This window comes from Ailuropoda melanoleuca, chromosome 8 (assembly GCF_002007445.2).
Source record: "Ailuropoda melanoleuca isolate Jingjing chromosome 8, ASM200744v2, whole genome shotgun sequence".
In the NCBI taxonomy this organism is placed as follows: domain Eukaryota; kingdom Metazoa; phylum Chordata; class Mammalia; order Carnivora; family Ursidae; genus Ailuropoda; species Ailuropoda melanoleuca.
In genome coordinates this window covers 7,287,103-7,304,149 of record NC_048225.1, presented here as the reverse complement: position 1 = coordinate 7,304,149, position 17,047 = coordinate 7,287,103, and the positions used below count along the sequence as shown (strand labels likewise).

The 17,047-nt window shown below is 41.2% G+C and overlaps 1 pseudogene; it reads left to right on the top strand.

Annotated features, from left to right (window-relative positions):
- Positions 1-5,977: 5,977 nt before the first annotated feature.
- Positions 5,978-6,513, top strand: LOC100473175 (annotated as a pseudogene).
- Positions 6,514-17,047: the final 10,534 nt, after the last annotated feature.

The window sequence follows — 17,047 nt, the reverse complement described above, 5'->3', positions numbered from 1 at the left end:
AATTTTTATTACCAGGTACGGTTCTAGACCCTAAAGATACAAGGTGGGCGCCTGGGTGGCGCAGTCGTTAAGCGTCTGCCTTCGGCTCAGGGCATGATCCTGGTACTCTGGGATCGAGCCCTGCATCAGGCTCCTCTGCTAAGAGCCTGCTTCTTCCTCTCCCACTCGCCCTGCTTGTGTTCCCTCTCTCGCTGGCTGTCTCTCTCTGTCAAATAAATAAATAAAATCTTTAAAAAAATAATAAAGATAGAAGGTAACAAAAGACAGATTGTTTCTGTCCCCAGGAACTTTAAACAACTAAGGAAAAAGTTGGGCTATGTAGAAGAAAGTTAACATTAATATTCACTGGGCACTTGCATGCTCTGCTAATCAATGCATTATATGTATTATTTCATTTAATGCTCACAGTAGCCCTATGTAGTGGGTACATTCAGCTAGAGCCTGATTCTGACCCTAGACTCTTATTCCTAAGCCTTTCACCTTAAAATAGGGATGATAATAAAACTTCCTCCATAATAAAGCAGACAATAGTTATAAACATGAGGACCAATCCAAACTCTACTAAGTTATAGAAATATCTAGATATCTCTAATATAAAAAATAATAATGTATTGGAAATAATTCAGAAAGCTATGACAAATATAAAAATAATTGGGCTAAAAAGTTGTTCCAGAGTAAGTGGTGTAGACTTGTGTCTCCCATCTCCTCCCCACTAAGTACAACTACAAATCCTGGAAATAATACAAAGACAACCAAAGGGGAATTGTAAATGGTGGTAAGAGGAAGGTGAATTGGTTCAGAACTGAAGGACTAGAGAAACAGCACAATAACTGAGCATCTTATATCCCCTCATTCAATAGAAAAAGGAGACCAAGGCCTGACCTTTCTCAACCTCACAACAGAAGATAGCCCAGATATGTGCATTTTTCACCCCCCATCAATCAGAGTCCCTCTGACACCGTCAGGTAAGCTAGACACCACCAGCAAGTGGGATAGATGAAAGACCCACTCATAATAAGTGGCCAAGAGGGGAGTTATCCTTTCCTTCTAGGCCTGAAATCCCTCCTTCCCTGCTGGGAGATACCAGAATGGCCAGGCAACAACAGAAAGAGGGACCCAGTCAGAACAAGCAGCTCAGCATGGGAAACATCTTTGCTGCAGCAGGCATAAGACTCCCCTCCTTCTGAGACAGCCAGATGATAGGACAGGAGGTCTCTACCACAAAAAGCACTGAGCGAAGGGAATCTAAGGCCTGTGGGACAAAGAGGCTTCTCTGGCTGAGAACAGCACAAGATAGCACCACAGAGTCTCTGAAACTTAAGTGGTCCATGGACCCACAACCCCTGAATATAGGCCAGGACCTGTGGGGTAATAACGGAAGACCCAATATTTGTATCATTGGAGTTCCAAAAAGGGAGAGCATAAAGCTGAAATAGTATTCAGAGAAATGGTGGCTGAAAATGGCCCAAATTTGATGAAAGACACAAAACTGCATATTCAAGAAGCTGAGTAAAACCCAAACTAGATAAAGTGAAAAATACATCTTAATTAAATGTTTAGAACCTAAAAACAGAGAAAGTTCTTGAAAGCAGATGGAAATGACACCTTATCTATAAGGGAACAGCAATTTTCAGATTTATCATTTGAAACCACAGAGACCAGAAGAAAGTGGTACATTCTACAAGTGCTAAAGGAACTGTCAACTCAGAATTCCATATCCAGTGAAACTATCCTTCATGAATTAAGGGGAAATAAGGACATTCTCAGATGAAGGGAATCTTTTAAGAATTTGTCACTAACAGGTATACCCTTAAAGGTTAGCTAAAAGGAAGTTCTTTGGACAAAAAGTAAATGCTAAAAGAAGGAAATATGAAGCATCAGGAAGGAAGAAAGGACAATAGAAAGCAGAAATAAGAATACTTTATAGACTATTCTCATGAGTTTTATAAGTCATATTTAATGCTAAAAAACAAAAATTATAGCATCATTTGATACTCAAGACAATGATATTTAAAAGTGGGAAAAATAAAGGGACCTATATGGAAATGAGGTTCCCATACTTCACTCGAGGTGGTGGAATGATGATACTAATGAAATGGGAGACTATGTATGTGTATATTGTAATACTTAGAGCAACTAAAGAAACTATATATTTAGAAAGTGTATCTCTCTAAAACACAATAAATAAATCATGATGGAATCCTAAAAAATATTTAACCCACAGGAAGGCAAATAAGTAGGAACAAGAACCAAAATGAAAAAAAGAAAAGAAAAAAAAACTCAAAATAAAACAAATAATAGAATGGCATACTTTAGGTCTAGCATATCAAAAATTACCTTAGTTACAAATGATCTACATATACCAGTCAAAAGACAAAGATTGACAGAGTGGATTAAAAAATAAAAAACTACCTAACTGTAGCCTATCTATAAGAAACTTACTTCAATGACATAGGTAGGTTGAAAGTAAAGGATGAAAAAGGTATACCATGCAAACATTGATCAAAAGAAAGCAAGGGTGGCTATGTTAAAATTGGGCAAGGTAGACTCAGAGCAAAGGAAATTACCAGAGACAGAAAGGGATATTCATTCATATAACACTAAAAGGCACAATCCACCAAGAAGACATCACAAGCCTAAAATGTGTACGCACAAACAACAAAGCTTCAAAATATGTAAAGCAAAAGCTGACTTAACTAAAAGCAGAAATAAACAAAAACAGTTGAGGACTTCAGTGCTCCTCTCTCAACAATTGATAGAGCAACTATACAGAATACCAGCAATGATAAAGAACTCATCAATGCCATGAACCAAAGGGTTATAATTGGTATTTATAGAACACTTCACCCAACAGGAGCGAAATGCACATTCTCTGCAATTGCCCATGGAGCATAAATCAAAATAAAACCATAAAACAAACATCAACATTTTAAAAGAATTTAAATTATGCAGAGTATGTTTTCTGAGCACAGTGCGATCAAACTAGAAATCAATAACAGAAAGATGAGAGGAAAATCTTCAAACACTTGGATACCTAAAAATACACTTCTAAATAATCTATTGGTAAAAAAGGACAGTTCAAGAGAATTTTTTCTAAATACTAGAACTAAATGAAAATGAATATCAAAAATGGGATTTTTGACAGGCAGTTTTGAGAAAAATGTATAACACTGAATGCTTACATAATAAAAGGAAAGATCTTAATAAGCTAACTTCCTACTTCAAGAAACTAGAAAAAAAAAAGAGTAAAGTAAACCCAAGACAAGCAGAAGGAAGTGAGAAGGATTAGAATAGAGATCTATAAAAATTGAATATGGGAAACAATAGAGAAATCAATAAAACATAAAGTTCATTGGAAGATTTAATAAAATCGATAAACGTCTATTGAGATGTATGGCAAAAAATTTTTTTAAAAGAATATAAATCACCAGTATCAGAACTAAAACAGGACATCATCATAGATCCTGTAGTCATTAAGAGGATAATAAAAGAATACTCCAAGTAATTTTTACATTCATAAATTTGACAACTTAAAAGAGATGGAAAAGTTCCTCAAAAAACACAAATTACCAAACTTCAGCCAAGATCAAATAACCTGAACATTCTTATAATCATTAAATAAATTGAATTCACAATTTAAAAGCTCCTGAAAATAATAATAAATAAATACATATACAACCTCCTAAAGAAAAATTTCTAGGCCTAGATGATTTCACTTGAGAATTCCAACAAACATTTAAAGAAAAATTAACACCAATTTACATCATGTCTTCAAGAAAATAGAAAGAAAGGAAGACTTTCAATTCATTTATGAGGCCAGTATTACCCTGATAAGGAAACCAAACAAAGCCAGTACCAAAATAGAAAATTACTGACCCATGTCACCCATGAACTTAGATGCCAAAAACAAAAAAATTAGCAACCCAAATTCAACAGTGTATACAAAGAATTATACAATACAACCAGGTATGCAGAGTAGTTTAACATTTGAAAATCAATTCATGTGATCTATATCAACAAGCTAAAGATGGAAAATCACAATATTGATTGACACAAAAACATCTGACAAAATTTAACACTCATTTGTATATTTTAAAATTCAGCAAATTAGAAGAAATTATCTCAACATCTACAAAAAGTCTAGAGCTGACATCATACTTAATGATGAAAGCTTGCTTGCTTTTTCCTGAGATTGGGAACAAAGCAAGGATGTCTCATCATACTACTATAAGGTATAGCCGTTGGGATGGGGCAAGAAAAAAATTTAAAAGATACCCAGATTGAAAAGAAGAAATTTGCAGATGATGTGATTGTCCACATAGAAAATCCCAAGGAATCTTAAAAACAAAAAACCAAAAACAAAAAAAAACAAACCACCACCTAGAACTAATAACTGAATTTAGCAGGGTCACAGGATAGAAAGTCAACACACAAATATCATTTGCACTTGTATATGCTATAAATATGCAGAAAATAGCAGTGCCTGGGTGGCTCAGTTAGTTAAGTGTCTTGTCTTCAGCTTAGGTCATGATCCCAGGGTTCTGGGATCAAGCCCTGCAACAAGCTCCCTGCTGACAGGGAGCTTCTCCTTGCTTGTACTTTCTCTCTCTCTCTGATAAATAAATATTATCTTTAAAAAAATAAATATGCAGAAAATAAAGTTAAAAGCAATATCATTTATAATTACTCCAAATTTAAATAGACAAAAATCTAATGAAACATGCGTTGGATATGTATTATGAAAATTACAAAATGTTGATGAAATTCTGGTGAAAGTAACCAAATAAGACCTAAATAAATGGAGAGATGCAGTGTTTGTGGTTGGAAGACTCAACACAGTAAAAATGTCATTTCTTTCCAAATTGATATATAGGTCTAATGCAATCCCAACCAAAATCCCAGAAAGGACTTTTGTAGACATAGACAAACTTCTAAAATATGTGAAAAGGCAGAGCCCATAGAATAGCTAAAATATTTTTGACAAAGAAAAATAAAGTGAGAGGGATGACTCTATCCAATATTAAGACTTACTATATAACTACAGCAATCAAGACAGTGTGGTATTGGTAGAAAGACAGGCCAGTGGAACAGAGTAGACCTACACAAATATAGTCAACTGATTTTCAGCAAAGGTGCATAAGGAATTCAGTACAGATAGGGTAGCCTTTTCTAAAAACAGTGCTAGAGCATTTTTATCCAAAGGCAAAACTAGAACCTCAACCTAAACTTCACATCTTACACAAAATGGAGCATGGATTTAAATGTAAATTTTAAAATATAAAACCCTAAGTAAACAAACAAACCAGTTAAAGATCTTTAGGATCCAGGGATAGATAGAAAGTTCTTAGATTTGACATGAAAAGCATGATCTATAAAAGGAAAAAATGGACCTCATAAAAATGAAATAAAAATAAATTGAACCTCATCAGAATTAAAAACTTTTGCTCTGAAAGAACATGTAAAGAGGATGCAAAGCTATAGGCTGGGAGAAAATATTTGCAAGCCATAAATATGACAAAGGACTAGTATCTAGAATACATAAACTCTCAAAATTCAACAGTAAAAATTTTTTTTAAAAGTCTGGTCTGGCATGTAAGGAGTTTGAAAGTTTTCTTCACAACAAGAAGAAAGCTAACAAACAAAATCAACAGTTCTTCTCAGATCCATCAAAGAATGGAGATCATAGGGAAAACTGCTGCCCCCAAATTTAGATAGGCAAGTGGATACAGAAAACGACAGCTTGCCAGAACAGAAGCCCAGAAACAGAAAACCTTGCTGGAACCAGTCCTGAATATGAAAACTTACACTGTAATTGACATATTGTTGGAGGCTCAGTGTAGACAAGTTTGAGAATTAAAAGCTCCAGGGTTCCCAGTCTTAGGAGACCACCACATTTTTCTGAGTTTTACTAACAGAAACCCTACCAAGTTCTCATGGTAAAGATCAGAAAAAGATCTCTTGCACAGGTAGAGTCAAGATGGAGGAGTATGCCCGACAGCCTTGCCCTTGGCGAATTGTAGTTGATTGTGGTGGGGCCTTTAGGGTGGGTATCATAGGTGGTGGGACCTCTGAAGCAATCAAAGGTTTTTGCAATTCTCCAGTGGGAGTAGACCACAGACTATGAGGGAATTTGACAGCTATTAACACCAGGGCTCTGCAGTTGGGAGGTAGGTTTGCAGTTGGGGGAGGTTTATTTTCCACGACTGACTTCAGTATGGCTCAAGTCAGAGGGAAAGAAGATCCCTGGCACTCCATCACAAGTGGAGGCTTAACAGGAGCCATACTGGCAGCAAGAAATGGGCCAGTGGCAATGGCTGGGTCAGCCACGATGGGTGGCATTCTCCTAGCTTGGACTGAAGCAGCTGGTATCTTATTGACAGGATTGGCCTCTGCACAATTTCCCAGGGTCCTCAGTTTGCAGAAGATCCTTCGGCCCAGTTACCATCCTCCCCTCTTGGAGACTATCAACAATATCAATTAGACTTCTTTCCCAGGATTTCTTTAACAGAATGAGCTGTAGTTCAAGAAGGAATTTGAGGAGATAAGTTACAGTCTGTTTTTAAAAACATTCGGTGGGACAGCTATGGCCAAATAGGCTCTGAAGAGGCACTCAGCTCTTTTTTTTATTTAAAGGAACGTGGAGGGAAGGGACAGATGTTAAAAGATAATGTATTTATTTATTCACACTTGGATTGCATTTGTGATAAAAATCAATGTCTATTACCTTTATCAGAAAATATAATAAATGCTTAGAAGACAAAGGACCAAAGGGCAAACAACAATGAAATGTAACTATCATTTCCTTGGGGACTTCTCTGCTGGTTTTATGTGTTCTCTCAGTCAAACAATAAAACACTCCTGGAATTTGCTCTTTCTAGAAAGAAAGAAAGAGAGAGAGATTTCATGCTTCCAGCAAGGAGAAGAGAAAAACAGCCAATACGCCTGAAGCATTCTGTTCTTTTTAACAAGGCGCACCCTCAAGGAAAACTCTTTTATCAGAGCCTAGCCCAACAAATAGGAATGGTTGTACTCAACTTCAGCTCACTCTAGCATTCTATGCTGGGATAGGGGCAGCAGGGGGATACCCAAGTCCAGTCCCCCCAGCTTTCCTGTCTCACCTGAGGGAGAGGGGACAAAAGTAAAGACCCAGTCATTGGAAATGTTTTGTTTTTTTTCAAAAAGCTGAGAGTCAGGAACATAGAAACACTCAGGCTCAGTGTCCTGATGTGTTCATGAAAGGTATTTGCTCTACTTAAAGGACAGAATAACAATTGCTAACTCATTCAACAAATACATATTATTCACTCACTATGTGCCAGGTGCTGCCCTAGCCAGGTACAATGGTGAGCAAGCCATGCTCTGGCCCTCATGGAGTTTACATTCTAGTGTGGAAGGCAGACAGACAATAAACTGTCAAGACAAACAAGGAAATATTTAGTGTATTACATGATGGTAAGTGCTAAGAAGAAAAATAAAGCGGGAAGAGAGATGGAAGTGACAGGTGAAATCATTGATCAGCTGTCCAGTGAAGGCCCTTGAGAAGCCAAGTTTAGGTAACAAGTTGAAGGGCGTGAGGGGAGGCAGGCGGTGAGCTTTGTATATATCCAGGGCTAGAGCGTGACTGGCAATGTGGCGAGTGAGAAAACTCAAGAAGTTCAAAGCATTTACGTGTGTGCAGATGAGGGAGAAATAATCTGATGTCTTTTGTGGTCTTTTTTCCTTCTGTTTTCTCTAGCTTTTGTTCAAAAATTATTACCTAGAATCAGAGCCATTTGAAGTGACCTAAGAAACCAGCAGGCCAACCTCAAATGATCCCCAGGGAGGCCACATCTGGCCCACATTCCACAGTTAGAAAGTGGCAGGGCATTCCTCAGTGCTGTCTCCGGGGTCCACATTCACCCCTGCATTTGCCTACCTGGGAAGCTGGTCATTTGAGGCTCACTTAGAAGCCACAACTGGGTTAGGCCAAGTCCAGGCTGTGACCCAGAGACTAGCTTCTCTAAGACATTTCTCAAATGCCAAAAACTTTCTTGCTGAGAATCTATTTCTGTTCAGCTCTGGTTTCTAATTCTCTTAGTTGCAAGCACAGCATAGTGTCCTTCAGCTTTTTGTCCTCTGCAATGCTTTCCATTCAGGGACAACCGCAGATGCCATGCTTAGAGTTGTGGCAGTGGACAAAACAGCACTTGATCCTTTAAGAGCAAGCCTACAAAAACAGCACCCGGGTCTCGTCCAGGTTGGTTATGTTTGACTCAGTCTGGGTCTGAGGAATTCTCTTACACATGGCTCTACCTTTACTCTCCGCGGTGTCAGATGCAGGCTGTGGACTATGCGTGATGTCAGAGTGGCTGATTTCAGTCAGAACAGCCCTTGGTGCCATGTGGCACCCATGTAAACAACTGGTTGGTATGGTGTCATGTAGACAAAACAACTCTTTGATGGATTGGGTTTTCACTTTTCACTCAGCTCAAGTTGGCATGAGTCTAGGGTGGTGCCTGCCAAGTATGTGGGCAGGTTGGGGCCCTGCACGAGTTGCTGTGTGTGGTGTTGGCAGCAGACCCGTTTTCCCACTGCCTTTTAGTGGTCTGAAGCGCTTGGTGTGGAGGGTGGGGCAACAGAAGGGAGCTAAGTTTGGGAAGCCAATAACTAGGATGGGGACTGAGTATGTCAGTAACCTGAAAAAGTCTCAGATGTTTCTCAAGTTTACCCTCTTGACCAGAGTGGAATTTACCAGGACTTTGACATTCACCCCAGCCTGTGCCTGCGCGTGACTGACCAGACTACAGCAAAGGCTTTCTGGAATCTGAGGTTAAGAAAGATGAAAGGCCATTGCCGCCTGTCTGTCTGCAATGGGCATATTGCATAATAATAGCTCTCTCTGATCTTTCTTTTGCATGTTCTTGGTTTCTCCACTTCTTCCTTTCAGCTTTGTAATAGGACACCCAGCTGCTTCTTATCTTTGCTGCCTCCCCTCACCTCCCAACTCTCCTTTCTCAGATCCACACAGAGAACACAGACCACTCCTGCTTTGAAGCCTTAAGGACCCTGTCACTTCCCTTAAAACCCTCTGTTTGCTGGACTCATTGTTTAGTGATGCTCTAGCCAGGTGAGGACTGTAAACCAACCCCTCAACGCCTGCCTTTATAAGGTGTGTTACTCAGACAGGCTACATGCCCATCAGCTACATGCCCTAATAGACCCTGGAGGCCCCATCTCAAGGTAGGGACAGGACCTAGAATTGAATGGCTCCTTCATAAACTCAAGAGGTGTGAAAAACAAGGTTTTTCACAAGGTTGACTTCCTTAGGTAGCTTTTATACTTTGTACGCTTCTTGTAAGGGAGGATAACAAAGAGCCTAATACCATCAGGCCAAGCCCAGAAGAGATGGCATTTTCATTTGTGGGCCAGCTTCTGGGGTTACCACAGCCTGGTGGGCCCCTCAGTTTTGGCCAGTGGGTGTGATGAGGTGTGATGTGAATGACCGATCCTGACAGTTGTGCGTCTAAGGAGTCCTGAGCCATCAGCCGTAGGTATTTTCCAAGTACCCCAAACTTGGAAAGCAGATCATTTCCATCACCAATTGACCATTTACTTTATGGAGAGAGCCCTGCCTGCTTCCTTTGCTCCTTCCAAGAAGGAGGACTGTGCTTTAAAGCCAGAAAATACTACCCTCCACATACCTTTTCTCAAAGACTCTGTCTGCAATGAGCAGAAACTCCCTATCAGGGCTCCCACCTGCTTGGGCCTCTCCAAGGTAGGAATGGCAATAACCACATTAAGAAAAGCCAATTATAAAATCGCACAGGCTAATGGCAATAGCAGTAGCATCCTTTACTTTTAGTTGCAACTCACGAACCTAGTATGTTAACTTGTGGAAAATTAAGTCCGTCTCCTCACAAATCACTTAAAATCATGCAAGTGAGAGGTTATTTTGGTGGAAAAGCATGTTAGAAACTGGGATGTGCAGGGAGCCGTAATAGAAGGAGTCGTTAGGGGGAAAAGGCAGAATGACACCTTTGGCAGCTTGTTCAGGGATTTCCTGTGTGGCTGGCACTCTCTCAGGCTCCCGTGCTGCCGTCCCATTACACAGAGCACCGGGACCGCACACAGTCCCAGGAGACTGGCACACTGCAAGGACTTTTTTCTGGAAACACAAATAACAAGAGTTGTATTTAAGTTTCACAATGTTTCCTTTCTGCCTGTCCCCCAAGAAAGATGTAAGGATGCTTCGTAATGAGGACTGAGGGGGAGGAGGAGGGATGAGGTAACACAAGCAGGCTAGCTGACTGGAATAGGGCTGCTGATAGTAATAGTGGTGGTTACTAGGATATTCCTGATTACGTGTTGAATAGCTGTGAATTTCAGAGATTATTTAAATCCCATCATCCAAAGCCCATTAAGATATCAACTAAGCAAGCATGAGTACCTATTTTACAGATGGATGAATCAGTTACTCAGTTAGGAAATGGCTGAGCCAGAGCTTGGATCTAGACCTGATTACTCACTAGCCTTGTATCTTTTCAAAATACCAAGCTGCAGGGCTGTGGTACACTTAGAAGACAAAGGTTCTACCACTCCCACCCCACTCCCAATCATCCCAGATTCTTTTGGGGCTCCTAGACCTAGTATGTTTCGTGGCTGAAAACAACCTCTCACAGGAAAATTAGAGTACCCAGCTCTAATGATAAAAGAAAAAAATTGATAGCATCAAAATTAAACATTTCTCATAAAAGGAGATAAATTAAGGAGATAAATGGATAGTCCACGGACTGAGGGAAAAAATATACACAGCCAATACCTAACAAATCCAGGATATATAAAGAAACTCTACAAATCAGGAGTAAAAAGATAATGCATTTATTAAATGGGCAAAAGACCTGAAAAGAGACTTCACCAAAGGAGATACACAAATGGCCAATAAGCATGTGAAAACTGCCCAGCATCATCAGTCATAAGAAAATGCAAATGAAAACCATAATGACATAGCAATACATACCCACTAGATTGCCAAAAAAATTTTAAAGTGACATCACTAAAGGATGCGGAGCCCTTGGAACTCTCCTACGTTGCTGGGGGCATGGATAAAATGGTATAACCACTCTGGAAAACTGCCAGTGTCTTACAAGGTTAAACACTCATTCACTCTAGATACTTACCTAAGAGTAATAAGAGCAACAAATACTTGTCCATACAAAGAGTTATACACAAATCTTCACTGCAGCTTTTATTCATAATAGCCCAAGCCAGTAAACAACCTAAGTGTTCGGTGATAGAAGGATGGACAAATAAGTTATGGCATATTCATGAAAAGGAATACAACTCATCACTAAAGAGGAATAAATGACAGACTCATACAGCAACATGGTAGACTTTCCAACACTGCGTGCTGAGTAAAAGAAGACAGACCCATACATACTGTACGAGGCCCCTTGTGTGGAGTCCAAGAACAGAAAATACAGATATATAGCGATCGGAGTCGGAAAGTAGATAAGAGGGTGGTAGAATTGATTTGAGAAGGATATAAGTGAAATTTGGAGGGTAATGGGGAAATGTTCTCTTATTTTGAGTAGTGGTTACATAGGTGTCTAAAGCTGTCAAAACTCTTTTAACTGAACTCTTAAGATCTATGTATTTTATTGTATTTTAATCATACCTCAGTAATTGTTTTTTAAATGGACCCTGCTGGGTTAGCCACAAGGGTTATGGCCTTACTCCTTGGAGGCCAATTTCTCCCCCTCTGACTGAAACCTGAGATCTGAGCTCATGAACTCCCCCAGCAGCCTGGGCCTCAGGGGTGAAGGCAATGAAAAGTTTCAGCAAAACAACTCTAACCAAAAGGCCTTTCTGCATAGTGGTGCTGAGAAAGCTGCTTCTCTCTGTCCCTCACCCGAGGGATAAACTGACCCCATATTTATTATCTTCATCTGTTAATACTCAAAGGGCAAATACCAGAGGCTCTTGCCAGTCATTTCTCACTGTTCTCCAAAAAGGAATAAAGTACAACTCTCTGCAGAGTGCGGCTGGTTTAATAGGCCCCGGGTCACCCATCCTACCGGGCAGGGAGATACTTGATTGCTGGCATAGAAGTCAGCTCTAATGACGGACTCACTCCTAATTTCAGGATTCACCAGACCTCACACAGAGTTAGACTTTAAAACTTCGGGAAGGGATGGTAAGAATATGTTCCTATATGTTTCTAGACCAAGGATGCACACTTTCCCCGCAAAGGGATAGTTGGATGGCATTTTAACAATCCCTGGGGTGTAGGAGTTCCCCAGCCAGGAAGACCCAGGGGGCTTAGAAACCTGTCATATGAGGGACAAAGAATCAGGTGCCTCCTGATGAATCACGAAACTCTACCTCTAAAACTAATAATACACTCTATGTTAATTGAATTGTAAATAAATATATAAATACAAATAAGAATCATGTGGCTTTACCCTGGAGAGAGTAGGGGAGGATGCCACAGCCAATAAGATACTTGAAGAGCTATGTAAAGAAAGAAGAAACAGGCTTTATGTATCCAAATGGCAAAACTTTAGCCAATGTATAGCACTCACAAGAAGCTGGATTTTGATGCAACATAAAAAGGACCTTTGTAACAACCAGAGCTGCTTAGCATTCCATTCACATATCCATTCATTCAGCCTTTAGTTTTTGAATACCTACTGTGTTGTGACACACCTGACTGGCTATGAAAGATGTTCACTGCAGAGCAGAAGACAAGGTGTGACCCTGGGTAGCACAGACACAGGGCAGCAAGAGAAAAATGCAGGTGAGAGGGCCACATCAGAGAGGGAGGGATTCTTTCCAAGCTCAGCTGGGCCCTCCTTGAGGCGTACCAGTCATTTTGCTCCTCCTCATTTATTCTTGCATCCATTTAATAAATATTCACTGAGCTCTACTATGCGTCATGCAATGTTCCAAATGCTAGGAATTCGAGTGTAGGCAAACAGACACAGCCTGTCAGTTGGTGACTAGTTCTGCAGAGAAATAGGGCTGTTCTGGATCTTTAGCTCTCCCTTCAAGCAATCAGACAGTCCCTCTTCTCTTACTGTTGACTGTAGTCATCTCCCACCTCACTGAGAAAATTGCCTCACCGCCCCCCTCCCCTGCACATCTCAACTGCCATCACCTCTTTCCATTCTTACCTGATTACTTTCTGACTCGGAGAAAAGAAAAATTCTTCCTCCAAGATTGACCTCTCCACTTTTGTTCTTCCCCGACCTCAGAGGCCTTGCTCCGTCATCTCTGCTGTCCCCATGCTCCCTACCTTTCCTCATTCATTGGCCTGTTTGAAATCCTCAGATTTGTTCATTCCTTATAGTTCTAAAGCAGTATTCCTTGGCTACCCCCAAGATGGCAGATAGGCTTTAGTCAAGAGCTAGTTGGATCGATGGGTGGTAGAACCTTCCTGAGCACAGTGGCACAGGGGAGTTCCCAGGATCATGTGTGGACGCACAGGAAAGATAGATCTGATGGGTTATTATGTTACTACCTATAGTCACAGAAAGCACCAGGGGTCTTGGGTTTCTTGATGGGCACCTGCAGATCCCGTCCTTCCCTGGCTCGCTCTCTGTCTCTCTCAAACTTTGTTGCCAAACTTCTTGAAAGCTCATGTTACACTTCTTGCCTCCACTGCTTCACCTCTCCTTTATTACCTCACCTGCCCCACCATGCTTCTGTCCGCAGACCTGCCCCTGCAGAGAACTCACAGTGATCACCTACGTGCCCGCACAGTACCTTTCCCCTTGTGTTGGATGTCTTGGTAGCATGAACTACTGGTGTTCCCCAAGGTCATGTCCTTGGCCCTCTGCTCACCTTTCTGCCACTTGTGCTCTAATAGCTTCTCCATTCAGTCTCCTGTGCAGGATGCTCTCCGGAGCCCCTGCACATTTCCACTTGGGTCTTGCTGAGCATCACACGCTCTTCGTGTCCAAAATAGGACTCATTAGCCTCTCTCCAAATGCTTCTTCCTCTTGAATACCATTTCACAGTTCATAGTATTGCTGATCTTGCAAACACTCCGCCAGAACAGTTGCCCTCTTCCTCTCCTTTACCTTATACTTCAGATCCATCACAAACCCCTTTCTGTGAATCCCACCTCAGAAATGTCTCTTGAGTTCATTACCTCCTCTCCATCTTCACTGCCATTTCCTTGTTTCCAGCTGTCATCTCTCTCCTGTTATTGAAATGACCTCCTATTTCTCTCCTTTTCTTTATGCTAACCCCATATCAGTCCAATTCTTGTCTTCCACAACGAGAATTATTGTCTTAAGAGACAAACCTCAGCATGCTATTCCCTTAGTTAAAAACGTTTAGAAATTATCCAAATGTCCTTTAAATGGTGAGTGGTTAAAGAAACGCATCATGGAATACTATCCAGCAATGAAAGGAAACAGCCTCTTGGTATATGACACAATTTGAATGAATCTGAAGGAAATAATGCTGACTGAAAAAGGAAAGCCAATCTCAAAGGCTACGTATGTACTGCTTGATTCCATTTATGTAACAATCACGAAATAACATAGGTGAAGTAGAGATTGGTGGTTGCCAAGTATGAGGGATGGGGGGCATGGGTATGGCTATAACACAGTGATGCAGGGGAGTCTGGTGGTGATGACACAGTTGGTATCTCTTAGTTACTCAAGGCTGTGCATGTGATAAAATTGCATAGAGCTGCGCACGTGCACACACAGATTAGTGCATATAAACTGGTGAAACCTGAGGAAGCTCTATGGGTTGTGGGAATGTCAGTTCCTCGGTTTTGTGCTGTGGGTGGATAAGATATTAACATTGAGGGAGGCCAGGCGAAGGATTCATGGGACTTCCCTGGACCTTTCTTTACAACCTCATGGGAATCTATGATTGTTTCAAAATTAAAAGTTAAATTATTTTTTTTAAAAAGTAAAAAACACAAAAAGACTTCAATGCTCTCCATTTTTCACAGAACAAAATACAAACTCCTTTGTTCAACATTCAAGGTTCTTAACAATAAGCTTCATTTCCCATTGCTCCTCCTTTTAGAACCTTCATTCATTCCTTCAGTAACCACGGGGAGCCCATGATGGGCTGGGACACTGAAAATGCAATGGTCAGCAAAGAGATAAGGCCTCTGCTCTCAGAAACTTACAGTCTTTGGGGAAAACAGCCAATCAGGCAAGCAGTCCCACTGACGTGGGCAGATGCTATAAGTGGGAAGTACAGAGGGCTGTCTCAGTCACTCCCCTCATCATTCCTTTTCACACCTGCTGTTCCCTTTGCCCAAAATGCCCTTCCCTATACTAGTGTACTTCCACCGTCTGCTTCTATGAAATCTTCTCATTCGTTCACTCATTCATTGGTTCAGCAAATATTTACTTAGTGCCATCTCTATGCCAGACTTTGTTCCATGGCTTGGGGCTGCGCTATGGATGACACTGCCCAGCCTTTGCCCTCTTGCAGCTGATGTTAGGGGGGACACACATGATAAATAGGCAAAAAGGAAAAATGGCCGTGAGAAGCTGTAAGAGCCGTTGCAGAGCTGACTTAAGCTGGATGGGTCAGGGAAGTTCTCACCAACCAGATGATAATGAAACGGATATTTAAAATGCCAAGAGTGAGCAGGGAGGTATAGTGCAGATAAAGGAAAGGAGAAGCTGGTGCAAAGTCTTAAGAAAAAAAACACTTTGCCTCGTTTAAGGAACCGAAAGGTTAGTGTGGCCCAGCAAAGGGGGAGAGGCAGATAGCAGAAGGAAGGCCCAAAAGGTGGCAAGGGAGCCACTTTGAAGGGCGTTATGAATCAGAGTGAGCAATTTGGATTTTGTTCCAAGTACCACAGAAGGCTCTGGAGAGCTTTAAGTAAGGGGAAGGCATATCTGATGGACTTGTAAAATGACGATTCTCACAGTCGTGTGGAGAAGGAAATCTAAGAAAAGGGGAGTTTACTCAAGAGAAGAATTAGACAAGTTAGGAGGCAAAAGATGAGGGGACTCCTTGGCAGCCCCGCCGGTCCTTGATCACATTGCTGTTGTCTCATTTGTTACTTGGTTTAGGGTCGGTCTGTGGTTTCTGTGCCTGCCTTCCTGACTAGATGTCTGCTGATGGAAGAGACGGACCATCTGTTTTTTGTTTTTTTTTTTTCCCTCATGCCTACCTAGCTCAGTAGTTTCTTAAATAAAATTGAACTGAATAGTTATGTCAAGCACAAGGGGAAGGAAAGTGAGTCCAGGAGGACTCTAGGAAACAAACAGCATGAAGTAGACCATGAAGGATGGGTAAATTTTGGACAGGTAGCAATGGGAGGAAATAACCTTCCCTGGATGAAGAGGACAGCATGATGAAGGAAACAAAGATAGGAAAACAGTGTGGATGGAGGAGGAACAGGACACAGTGATGTAGCCTGTTGGATGAAAACAAGAGAAAACTAACTGGAACAATTCGAAAAATGGGTTGAAGTAAAAGTATGGTGGATCCTTGAACATTGAACCAAGGAACTGGTCTTAAATTTTTAGAACAAAGGAGAAGCTATTTAATGCTATAAACAGAGGAATGATAAAATTTTGAACTCTGTCTCAGAAAAATGAACCTGAAAGCCACTGGGTGAGAAGGGATAGGAGATGAGAAAAGTGTTTTCTGTGGATAGAAAACCGTTTTCAAGGTAAAAAGGAGTGAGTGTTACCTTGACCAGCCATTGTTCTTCACCACCTGAAGCAGTCAGTTATCTTTGAAAGCACACAATCAGCATAAGACTTTATGAGGTCGTCACAGAAAGTACAGGTAGGGTAGGTGAAGATTGTTTCCAGAGAAGCATGGACCATTCTATCCCATCAGTTTCCAGACAGAAACCTATGTACAGTTGAGCATTAAGGAGGATGGAATCTGCAGAAGGTGGACCGCAGGGCTGGGAAGCCCCCAGGGGCCAGGCACGGATTGGGGGCAAGCCTGCTTACTCCAAGTCCGGGGCAGGGGTGGGAGGGGCGAGGGGGGAGGTGTTTTTCCATCGCATTTCCTTCCAAGAATGCAAATGTGTTTTCTGCTCTTGGTCACCAGTTTGCCATGCTTCCCA